Raw genomic sequence first — 13,057 nt, 5'->3', positions numbered from 1 at the left:
TACCACCAGCAGAAATTCCTACATATGATGGAAATCCTTTGCAGTATGAAGCTTTTGTAAGGGCATTAGAAGAAGTATTAGAAACTAAGGTTATGGATGAAAAGAAGTGCTTCCGATTTCTGGTGAAGTACACGTGGAAGTGGTCAGGTACTTCTAGAAAGTTGTCAAAATGAGCCTGACAGCCAAGGCTATAAAAGAGGCAAGAAGTTTACTTAAAGAATGCTTTGGTAATGAACAGAGAATTGCGAACGCATCCATGGAGAAGGCCCATGCTTAGAAAGAAATCAAGCCAGAAGATGGGGAGGCATTGAGTGATTATGCAATATTTCAGAGAGGTTGTTGCAGCTCGATGAGAAATCATGGCCACATGGAGGAAATGAATCTTGCAAGTAATACTAGAGTCATCACTAGCAAGTTGCCCAGAAGACTGAGAGAAAAGTGGAGAGATGAAGCAGGTGAAATAATGGATGAGAGGAAGCAAGTAGCCAGGCTACCAGACCTGGTGGATTTCTTGGACAAGGAAGTACGGTACATGTTAGAGCCACACCACGGGACTATTGAAGATCATAAATCAATTGCAACTAACAAAGGTTCTAACTTTATTAAAACTGAAGAAATATCAGAACGTATGAGAAGTAGTTTTGCTACCACAACCATACCTGTGGAAACGACAGATGGAATTAAAGGAAATGTATCTACTAACAAGCAATTAGTATTTTATTTGTTATGTGATGAAGTTGGTAACACCATAACATGGTGAAGAAGATTCAAGATGAAAGAATATGAAGAAAAGATGGATTTCTTGAAAGAGAAGAGAATCTGTTTTGGATGTTTGAAAAAAGGACATATGGTGAGAGACTGTAAGAGTCCTATAATTAGCAATGTTACAAAATTTTGAGATTTTAAAAATCAAGTCTGCAATTTATCCCATCAGATAAAGCATAAAAATAAGTTTAATTTGACACCTAATTCACTTTCATATCTCAAGTATTTAAAAAGTTATGGCCATTTTCATACTGGGAAATGAGCATCTTGTTCCCTATTGATTTTCTATGGACATAACAAAAAAGCTGTGATCGTGAACAGTCAAAAGCCCATAACTTTCTTAAAAATTAAGAGAACTGAATGTAATTGTCAGTTATCATAGATTGAAGCATTCTGAAACAAATATAAAATAATCTTACTTGGATGACCTGAAATTAAATCATATAATTAGTTAGTTACCTAATTGTAGCTAATTTCAGACTTCAATTACTAGATCTAAACATCTATCCATTTCTTAATAAATGATTAACATTTTTTAATAGCCTAAATGTCCAAATAATATTCACAAATAATTCACAATAAAACATGATTTTTAAATCTCATTTACATTAATTTATAGACCAAATGGAAGGAATTTAGTGTTCAATTGCTGTAAATTAAAGTCCATTTTAAATCAGCTTTCTAGTGGGATCCTGTGAACGCGCTGGTTTAGAACGTTCACATTGCGGTAGATTTGTGCCCCCAAATGCCGAGAAAAATACTGCGGGATATAATGGGCCCAAAATGAGCTACTCGCAATATTAAACTTTGTATAAAGGGATCTTTAGAAGCCCTTTTTAATGTAAAAATAAGCTACATACCTTCAGTTATTTGCTTTATGAGACCCTGCCGTTGCTGGTGGTCGCGGGTTTAGAGATTGATTTTTAAACTACTATAACTATTATACGAGGCCTTTAAAACTAATAATAGCTTTTGCGACGGGGTCTTTCAGCGATTTTTCGTTAATAATTAACTAGGCTGAACATCTTCGATTTGAACAGCCTAGAGAAAATCGCGTTTTAAACCCGCCCCCCTCTAAACGGCGCCAAAATCGCGCACACCCGCAGCGACAGATTTTCAGCGACGCTTCAGGTAGGCTTTGCAACATACCTACTATAATTTGTTAAAAGTGCAAGCAATATCATCCTGAAGCACTTCATACAGAAAAGAACACACCAGAGCATTGGGAAGAGGAAGAACTGGAACAAATAAATGAAGAACTACCTGAGGAAATAGAAGAGGATGAACCAGAGCAAATGGAAGAGGAGAAGCCAGCTACTAGTGAGAGCTATCACCTTGCCTCAAGTAACTACTCATATTGGGGCCGGGGTTGAAGCTTGTATTTTTTCTATCTTACCAGTACAGGTAAGGAATAGCAAGACGAATAGTGTTACAAACATATGCTTTTATGGATCACGGAAGTTTGACTACCTTTTGCACAGAAAACCTGACGAGAAGGCTGAACATCACAGGAGGAAGAGGCTAAGATTTGATTACGTACCATGATCAAAGCTAAAGAGAGCAGGAGTCATTACATTACAAGTATGGAGATATCCAGTCTGGATGAAGAAAATGTTATACCAATATCTGAAGTGTTTACACATGGAACTATGCCTGTTGGTCATCAAAAATACCAAGACATGAAGACTTGAAACAATGGCCTTACCTGAAGGATGTCAAGATACCTGAAATAAATTCTAGTGTTGAACTACTTATCAGAACGAATGTTTTGAAAGCATTGTCACCTATACAGATTGTTAGGAGCCAAGGTGATGGACAATATGCTACAAAAACCCGAATTGGATGGGTAAGCCAGACAGAGAATGGCCAACGCTCGAGCTGGGATTTGAAATCTCGGTTAATGATCCGGAAATTAAATCAACCCTAATGGTGAACTTTATTGCTAAAAATCCTGTTATTCTCTCGAAGGATTTTCACACTTCAACATTGTTGTTACAACACATCCATGAGTTGATCGGACATGGAGAAAGACGTTTTATACTATCAAATCTTTGGACTATATACTGGGTATCATGCCTGATTTTAAGAGTTTGGTGCGCACGGTACAAAATTCAACTAAAAACAGTGTTTTAATAAAATCATTAATCAAGTTATGCTTGCTTCTAGAAGGCGAAAGTGAAGATGGAAGAGTCGATGAAGAATTCTGATTGCAGATATATAGTGCATGCTATTTTTCATCATTAGTGTAGTGGTTAGTATCCCCGCCTGTCACGCAGGAGACCGGGGTTCAATTCCCCAACGGGGAGCCACAGGGTTCAATTCCCTGATTTTTTGCTTTTGATATATGTTAAGCCTTCATGGCTACTTTTTTGATGTTTATTAATAATTTCCTCGTTATATACTCTGAACAATTAGGGGTCGGTATGTAATGGCCATTTGGCTTATTTTGTGTGTCATTAATTATGGCATGTATCTTTAAATTTTAAACTGCCCATTTTTTTGTGGGTGGGATTTATGACGTATTCTAGGGCATGTTTGTAGCTAGATTTCTTGTGCAGGAGCTTAGTTTTTAGTTTATTTTTGGACCAGCATGGGGAAGGCATATCCTTTGACCATGCAAAGAGTAACGGAGACACGAGGCGTTTTCTAACGTTTAAAGCTATAAGCTGGAGTTCGATGAAGATTATAGTGTACGTCGGAAGAAGGTTGGATGTATACATTGTTTTTCATCAACAATAAATAATCTATTAATCAAAAGACTGTGTTATGAAGATTTATGTGAAAAAGCTCTGAAGGTCTCTGCCGGAAGCCTCACATGCGTATAACAACAATCTCCTTAATCATGTAGTCCACTAAGTGACTAGAGGGAGTAATCTCTTGAACGATATAAAAATCTGCTGCTATAAGCACTACTTTTGTACTAATAAATATGTGAATGACTCCTGACCCCCACAACAGACCTCAGCCCATATGAGGTAATCATGGATGAGTAATGAGAACACCACTGGGATGGACGGGTCGAGAGAAAGTTGATTGGGAGGCAAATGGGTAGAATATTGTAAAATTAATATGATGTCTCAAAAGGAATATTGGGAACACATATGAGAAGCACAAGGGTAAGTTGCATCATAGCCATGTCACAATATAAGTCTGGGGATTGTGTAATGGTTAAAGTTCATAATCAGAAGCATTCCCTAGCACCCAAGATGGGAAGGACTATATCCTGCAGTAAAATGCACAGGAAAAATGTAACAGGATTCATGCTTTGCATCGTAGCAGTTGAAGAACAAAGACGGTGGAAAATGAAGTACCAGTTGGCAATGATAACTGTCCAGAATGAAGCTGTCCAGGAAACATGTGAAGAATCAATGAACCAAATTGTGTATTTCTGTTTTCGCACAAACGGTAACGTGTAACAATAATTGAGTTAAACCGGGTGTAAGGAATTGGAAGCTGACACGATTAACGCATACGACACGATAAGCGCAGCTTTCTATAAAATCACAATAATTGTTGTCCGAAGTAACTGTTGTTCGAACAAATAGCAATAGTAAAAATAACACAAATAAAATTAGGCTGATAGGGTAACAGGATATGTGTTTAGCTGCCATGGAGGATGAATGGGGCAATCACTGTAAAAACGGTCATGAATTTGACATCTGGTAGGACCATAGGTGAAGATAACTTCATGGCCATGCAGTGTGGCCTTTAGATAAAGTGCCCGGGACAGACTTATTGCAAAATTACTGCATGATGAGAAGGAAATATGAACAGGTAATGTAATTAAGAGCTCCTTAGCCCGATAAGGAACTAAGATGTGATTTATTTATTCAGCTCATGGATCAGTAACAACTTTAAATTATTGACCAGAGTCATGAGAGGCTTGGGTTAGAACAAAGGCTTCCATTGGAAGATGGAAAGGAAAATAGTTTAAAAGACGGGCAGCCTGGAAGTGACAACACCAGGAACACCCATCACAAGAAGGGTCGAAACGCAGAGAAGACTACCTCCTACCAACAGAGTGAATCTGGCCAATTCATCCATACGGATAACATCTTTGTACATCATGTGTTTTGTGATTTAGTTTGAGAAGTGATAAGCTGGAATAGTAAAGTAATGAGAAGTTACTAGAGGTCAGTGGTTTCCATGCATGCTTAAGTAACTCAAGTGTTAACAAAGATTAAGTTGTACTAAACCATGGTTTAGAGTACTTTTTCAACTGATCAGTTGATAACCTATTGAGGTAATAAGGTCAACAGTGCCATGTCACATTGCACCTTCCTCTAACTCCAGTGTTACCCCCTTGTACATTCCTCCTGCACAGTTACACTCGGTGTCTGTTCCCCTGACTCCTGCATTACATCCCATATATCCTCCTCTCACTGCTGGGCAGTCAGTCCAGTTCTGAAGAGCACAGGACCCATGAGGTTGGTTCACTCCATCTGTGTAACAGCAGGTCTGTTGAGGTTACCTCCCGTTCAATACTGTGTCTGAAATTAACTTCCAACAAAATAAAATTTCTGTCACTGTTACACTTACGTTTATAGTTAACGACCACACAATCTTCGTTGCCTCTCAAATTATTAGGTTCACCCTGAAGCCAGTGTCGATAAATAGGAGTAGATCCATCAATCCATGTGAAAGTCCCTTCCTGTGGGTATAAATCAATGGTCATTCCTGCTGCCACTTACCAGTACAGGGAGGAGCTGTACCTGAGCCAGAGCCAGAGCAGAATACGAGCAGCCGGGACAAGTAGGGCAGTGGATGGGAGTTTAAACTAAGCTTTATCTTTGATTGGACTTCACGGGACTTTATCTTGCACTAAATTGTATTCCCTTTATCCTGTATCTGTACACTGTGTGTGTCTTGATTGTAATCATGTATTGTCTTTCCGCTGATGAGACAGCACACAACACATTTTTTTCACTGTACCTTGGTACACGTGACAATAATGAACTAAACTAAATTAAACTAAATTAAACAAAACTAAGATGAAAGTAACAGAATCCTTGGAACAAAAATATCCCGATTAGAGAAAATGACAGAAAGTCTCAACTGATTTTTTTTTTTTGCCTCACCCAGACACATAGAAGTAAAGTGTGAACAGTAATAGAAAACAATTTACGTTTGGTTGAGCCAATATCATATTTTTGAAGAAGGCTAATTTTTTGTTTAAACGAGTCTGCATCTATTTATCCGTAGCCCAGTCAATCATTCCTGAGCTGACGTTTGCCCATCATTTGTGGTTCTTATGGGTTCAGTCAATGGTGGTGGAGTGGGGTACTGGGTAATGCTGCTGCCTCACAGGTCTGGGGACATGGATTCAATCCTGACCTCCAGTGTTATCCGTGTCAGTTCGCACGTTCTCCCTGTGACCGTGCGGTTTTCAAATGAGTGAGAGGAAGTAGGTTACAATGAAATGACTGAATGGATGGGATTGATGGGAATGTATGGGGAGCTGGCGTGGACTCGATGGGCTGAACAGGCTTCTCTGTTGTAAGAAGTTATGAAACTATTGCCTCATACAAAGTTTGCCATTGCTATCACCTGTACCAGTACCATGGCCAAGTACCTTCATGATTTTGAATGGATAATGGTTCAACAGGAAAGTAGACTATTATCTGAATGGTGGCCGATTAGGAAAAGGGGAGATGCAACGAGACCTGGGTGTCATGGTACACCAGTCATTGAAAGTAGGCATGCAGGTGCAGCAGGCAGTGTAGAAAGCGAATGGTATGTTAGCATTCATAGCAAAAGGATTTGAGTATAGGAGCAGGAAGGTTCTACTGCAGTTGTACAGGGTCTTGGTGAGACCACACCTGGAGTATTGCGTACAGCTTTGGTCTCCTAATCTGAGGAAAGACATTCTTGCCATAAAGGGAGTACAGAGAAGGTTCACCAGACTGATTTCTGGGATGGCAGGACTTTCATATGAAGAAAGACTGGATAGACTTGACTTGTACTAGCTAGAATTTAGAAGATTGAGGGGGGATCTTATAGAAACTTACAAAATTCTTAAGGGGTTGGACAGGCTAGATGCAGGAAGATTGTTCCCGATGTTGGGGAAGTCCAGAACAAGGGGTTACAGTTTAAGGATAAGGGGGAAGTCTTTTAGGACCTAGATGAGAAAAACATTTTTTACACAGGGAGTGGTGAATCTGTGGAATTTGCTGCCACAGAAGGTAGTTGAGGCCAGTTTATTGGCTATATTTAAGAGGGAGTTAGATGTGGCCCTTGTGGCTAAAGGGATCAGGGGTATGGAGAGAAGGCAGGTACAGGATACTGAGTTGGATGATCAGCCATGATATTATTGAATGGCGGTGCAGGCTCGAAGGGCCGAATGGCCTACTCCTGCACCTATTTTCTATGTTTCAATGGTTCTTTATTGTCACTTATGCACAGCACAGTGAAATACTTTTGCACAACCGACAAATATACAGTCGCCATATTTTGGCGCCGTTTCCAAAGACAAACTCCAAAGTCCAAAGTACAGTCCACATGCCGGAGGTGCTGGATACGTTCAGGTAGATCCCAGACTGCTGCAGGCCTGCGACCCAATGTCCCAGTCCTCACCCCCGACCACCTTTGAGTCCCGGGGACACTTCCTGCAGCCGACCTTGAAGGTGCCCAGTCACTGTCCTCCCAGCCCACTGCTCGTGGTCATAGTCGCTGCAGCTCCCTCCTCGACTCTCTGATTTTCGGGGTATGCGAGCTTCCCCATGCAGGCAGTGGCCCAGCGTGCCCTTCTTGGCAGTGGTGGACCAGATTTGTCTCCGCATGTGGCTCTGTATGATCCAATTGGTCTTCATTCACAGCGGTCACAGGATCTTTGTTCTCAGTGGCCACTAGGTCTATTCTTATACGTGGCTCCTCGCAGGAGCATCCCTTCCATGAAGTTCCACCAAGTATTGATAACAATGATCACTGATAATAGGCATGATCATATATTTAAGGGCGGGGCTGGCTTGAGGTGCCGAGTGGCCTGCTGCTGCTCCCATTTTCTTGTGTTGTGTCAGTGTGTACTTTATATTTATACATTCATACAGTATTGACCCCGTTATAATGCTGATTCCATGAGCTGACGAGGGGAAAGGAAAGTCCCAGTGATGGTGTGAGATGAAGGAGGGTGAGAGGGGGCTCATTTGGAACAGAAACAGACAGATGAACATTTTATTTATTGTACTTTTCTGATCATCCTCTGACCATTTCAGACGGCAGGTTAGAGTCAACACATTGATGTATCTCTGGAGTTGTGGTGAGGCCAGACTGGAGAAGGAGGGCAGATTTCCAACACTGAAGAACAACAGTGAACCAAATGATTTTTTACAACAATACGGTAGTTTCAGTCCCCATTACTGATGGTAACTTGTTACTCGAGGGCAATTGCAGTTTATTTACTTGGATCCAAATTCCCTGGTATCTGGGATGGGATTCAAACTCGTGTGCCTGGATCACCGGGATATCACAGAGTAACTTAACCATTACATTGCCGCACCCTGTTACTCTGCAGGGCGTCATGTGTAACTCTATCTCTGAACTACGATGTGACACCAGAGATCCATCAATGTGTTGACTGTAACCTGCCGTCTGAAAAGGGCAGAGGATGATCAGGGAAGGACAACAAATTATTATTAACGCATTATCATTAACTTTACCCGCAATATGTCGTTTAGTCCAATCCAAGTTAATGGACTCTCTTTGCTCGCTGCATCAATCATTTTCTTAATGAAGATGTTGTGTTCACCCGAGGACACAGACGCCAGATGTCCAGAATGAGGTTGGTGTTTGCAGAATTCCTTTAAACAAACAAAATAATTTTTCGGTTTCTGTAAATTAGTGTAAATTCTGTGAATTTATCGTCTTGTAAGCAAGCAAAAAAAATCATCCAAATAGATAATGCAAAGTGACGCCAGAAATTGGGGAACTGTATTACCTGGTCCGAGCGATGGAAACCGTAGCCCACGGCTGCAGTGAAGCGCACCCTGGAACACAGGGACTCATCGCAGGCAATCCAACGAGAGGCTGTGCTGTGTTCATGGGATTGAACCAGCAGAGATCAGTGTTCCCCAGGTTTCCCAAAGTAACCACTGGTTTTAGGGACTTACCTCAGCATTGGTCCATGTTCTTTTGTCACAGAAAAAACGGAAACAGGATTTTAAGGGAAGATAATAAACCCAGTTATCATCACATTCACTTTGGTCTTCTTGGGGCGTTTCACTCTGTTGCATATTCTGGTCCAGTGTCGTTGAATGGCCCGTCACTGTCAGTTGAAGAGAATTTGGGTTTAAATTAACTCACCAACCCTAAGGCCTTCCTGAGCGAGTCCCATTTGACTGCATTTGGCCCATATCCTCTCAACCTTTATTATCCATGTACCTGTCCAAGTGCCCTTGAAACATTGTAATTGTACCACCCTGTACCACTTCCTCTGGCAACTTCATTGTGAATAACATGCCCTCCAGTTGTTGACCCCCCCCCATACCTTCTATCAATGCCCCTCATGAATTGAAAAATCTTTCTCGTATAACTCAAGCCCAGCAGACCTGGCAACATCAATGCAAATCTTTGCTGCATCATCTCTAGATTAACCACATCCTTCCTGTAGTCCGGCAAACCAGAACTGCGCACAGTAAACTGGTGGAGTTTCACCAACGTCTTGTACAGCTGTTACATGAATACTGACTCCTTAATCTTAACTAAGGATAAGAATGCCAAACATCTTCTTCACCATCCTGTCTGCCAGCACCGCCACTTGGAGAGAACCATGTTAGTGTGCATTGAGGTCCATCTATTCAACATCAAGCAGAGGGCTCTGTTTTTCACTGGCCACACAGATGCATATTCACACTACATGAAATTAAAATTACTTTGACCACCCCCTGACACACTCACTGTGATCACAGGCATAATTTCTTGTGCAATCTTCTGTCCTCATCTCCCCTCCCCCATCTCTCCTCCCCCTGATCCCCTCCCTCAGTCCACCTTCCTCGGATATATTTGTGCCACAAAACACAAGTCAATGGGTGTCATTCTCCTGTGCTGGCGGTGTGACCATGTTTGGGAATTAAATATTGGGTTAAGCTCGGTATAGAGAGAGGCTAAATGAAAAAGGAGAGATGACCCTGATAAGAAAGGATCTTAGTTCAGAAAATGGAGACTCAGCATCAGTTTGGGTGGAGCTGAGAAACGGCAATGGGCGGAAGACATTGGTTGGATTCGTCCGTGGTCACACACCTGTGGTCTGGTGGTCTCGGGTACATATCAGGAAATTAGTGGCACATTTAGGAAGAGTTATAGGATAACCAGAAGGGACTATGATTTTATACAGATTGGGCAAAACAAATTAACAGTCAATATGTACAGAATGTCTTTACTGTGTACATAACTGAAGGATTTCTAGATCATCTAGAGGAACCAAAAAAGCTTCAGTATTGTGCAATGAGAAAGGGTTCGTTAATAATGTTGTGCATAATGGGCCTTTTGGGTAAATTGGTCATAATGTGATGAAATTGTATATTAAAATTACTACTGATCTTATTCAAATCAAGACCAATGCCTTACAACTAGGGTGATCAAGCTACAAAGATATGTGGCACGGGTCAGCTTTGATAGGTCAGATGATTGGGAGAATACGTTCATAGGTAAGACAGGAGAGATGCAATGGTTGGCAATTTAAACAATAATCCACTGTTCATAACAGATAGAGAGTCATTTAAGATCTACTAGGCCAAGTGGAACCCGTTATCCAACGCAATATTCTACCACTCACCCGTTCCCCCACGCAACCCGATCCCACAACGCAGTATTCCTCCACTCACACATAGCCCCTAACTGTGCAGGTGCGGCTCATTTCCCCTCATCCCCCAGCATTCCCTCCCCCTCCTCTTCATGTGTGGGAGGGAAGGACAGGAAAGGGGGAGGGAAGGGGGGGGGAGGGAAGGGGGGGGGGGAGGTTGTGGGGGAGGGGGAGTTGTGGCGGGGAGAGGTGTGGGTTGTGGGGGGGAGGGGTATTGGGGTGCGGAGGGTTTGTGAGGGGGTTGTGGTAGGGTGGGTTGTGGGGGAGAGGAGTGTGGGGAGAGGGGTGTGTGGGCAGGGGGTGGTGTGGGGAGAGGGGTGTGTGGGAAGGGGGTTGCGGAGGGTGGGGGGTGAGTGGGCGGGGTGGGTTGTGGAGGGAGAGGAGAGTGTGGGTGGGGGGGTTGTGCGGGGAGGAGGGTTGGGGAGGAGGGGGTGTGGGCGGTGGGGGTTGTGGGGCGGGGGTATGAGGGTGGGAGGAGAGGTGCGAGTGGATGGGTTGTGGGGGGGAGGGCTGTGGGGGCATGGGAGGGTTGTGGGTGGTATTTTGCGGGAGGGGTGTGGTGCCGGGGGGAGTAGTGTGTGGGCGGGGGGTTGTGGGAGCAGGGGTGTGTGTGGGCGGGGCAAGGGGTATGTGTGGGCCGGAGGAGGGGTTTGAGAGAGCTCGGAGGAAAGACGGGGGAAGTGCCATTAGGGAGAGGGGTATATCACGGTGGAGGGTGGCAAGAGCCAGCGAGGAAAACCCAGAGGGGAAGGGGCTGTAACTGGCGGTGTGATGGGGACTCACAGTGGTGGATGATTTCTGGTTGCTCGATGTTCATCGCTCGGAACGGAGCCTCCTCTATCTGTTTGGCGACAGCACCGACCATTTTGACAATGCGGGCACCTTCGTTACCTCCGAATATTCCGTTATCTCCGATAGTTCCTGTAAAATTGTGTCCGGTTGAAGACCACTGCCAGCCACCTACACTGTCCTTCAGCTCCAGTAAAGACGCAATGGAGCAGGAAAGGGCGGACCGTCCCGCAGAGTGAAAGGAGAAGGGACCAATCCGCGTGGTGCTGACTGGCCGGAGAGGAAATTGATCGGCGCACACGCTGTTTTTAATGTTTTTAAACCACAATAACATTTTCAATATAGCACCAATCGGAACAAAACTTTTTTCCCTCACAACACAGGACAACGGTGAGTGAGCTGACGAACAATTCTAGCGCTATCGCGTACCATTTTTGCGCACATTGAAAGACCCCGCAAACTGGAAGAGCACAAGATCAGAGTTTGAGAGAGAGAGAGAGAGAGACAGAGACAGAGACAGAGACAGAGACAGAGACAGAGACAGAGACAGAGAGACACAGAGACAGAGAGACAGAGAGACAGAGAGAGAGACAGAGAGAGAGACACAGAGAGAGACACAGAGAGAGACACAGAGAGAGACACAGAGAGAGACACAGAGACACAGAGAGAGACACAGAGAGAGACACAGAGAGAGACACAGAGAGAGACACAGAGAGAGACACAGAGAGAGACACAGAGAGAGACACAGAGAGAGAGACAGAGAGACAGACAGAGAGACAGACTGACAGACAGACAGACAGACAGACAGACAGACAGACAGACAGACAGAGAGAGAGAGACAGAGAGACAGAGAGACAGAGAGACAGAGAGACAGAGAGACAGAGAGACAGAGAGACAGAGAGAGAGAGAGAGAGAGAGACAGAGACAGAGAGAGAGAGAGAGAGAGAGAGAGAGAGAGAGAGAGAGAGAGAGAGAGAGAGAGAGAGAGAGAGAGAGAGAGAGAGAGAGAGAGAGAGAGAGAGAGAGAGAAACAATAGGTGCAGGAGTAGGCCATTCGGCCCTTAGAGCCAACACAGCCATTCAATGCGATCATTGCTGACCATCCCCAATCAGTAACCCGTTCCTGCCTTCTCCCCATATCCCCTGAATCCGCTCTCTTTAAGAGCCCTATGTAGCTCTCTCTTGAAAGTGGTCAGAGAACCGGCCTCCACCACCCTCTGAGGCAGAGAATTCCACAGCCTTACAATTCTCTGTGTGAAAAAGCGTTTCCTTGCCTCCGTTCTAAATGGCTTACCCCTTATTCTTAAACAGTGGCCCCTGGTTCTATTTCCTGCCTCTAGCATGTCCAAACCCTTAATAATCTTAAATGTTTCAATAAGATACCCTCTCATCCTTCTAAACTGCAGAGTATACATGCCCAGCTGCTCCATTCTCTTAGTATATGATAGTCCCGCTATCCTGGGAATCAACCTTGCAAACCTATGCTGCACTCCCTCAATATCAAGAACGTCCTTCCTCAAATTAGGGGACCAAAACTGCACACATTACTCCAGGTGTGGTCTCACTAGGGCCCTATACAACTGAAGAAGGACCTCTTTGCTCATATACTCAACTCTTGTTACGAAGGCCGACATGCCATTCACTTTCTTCACTACCTGCTGTACCTGCAGGCTTACTTTCATAGACTGATGAACAAGGACCCCCAGA

At 43.7% G+C, this 13,057-nt stretch overlaps 1 long non-coding RNA gene across 1 annotated transcript; it reads right to left on the bottom strand.

Moving 5' to 3' along the window:
• Window positions 1-5,313: 5,313 nt before the first annotated feature.
• Window positions 5,314-8,975, bottom strand: LOC116984943. Its single transcript, XR_004415183.1, has 3 exons — window positions 8,871-8,975; window positions 8,421-8,561; window positions 5,314-5,416 (listed from the first exon to the last, which is right to left on the bottom strand). It is a non-coding gene; the product is annotated as an uncharacterized LOC116984943 (long non-coding RNA).
• Window positions 8,976-13,057: the final 4,082 nt, after the last annotated feature.

Source organism: Amblyraja radiata, chromosome 21, assembly GCF_010909765.2.
Source record: "Amblyraja radiata isolate CabotCenter1 chromosome 21, sAmbRad1.1.pri, whole genome shotgun sequence".
Taxonomy (NCBI): Eukaryota; Metazoa; Chordata; class Chondrichthyes; order Rajiformes; family Rajidae; genus Amblyraja; species Amblyraja radiata.
This window is presented reverse-complemented; position numbering and strand designations above follow the sequence as displayed.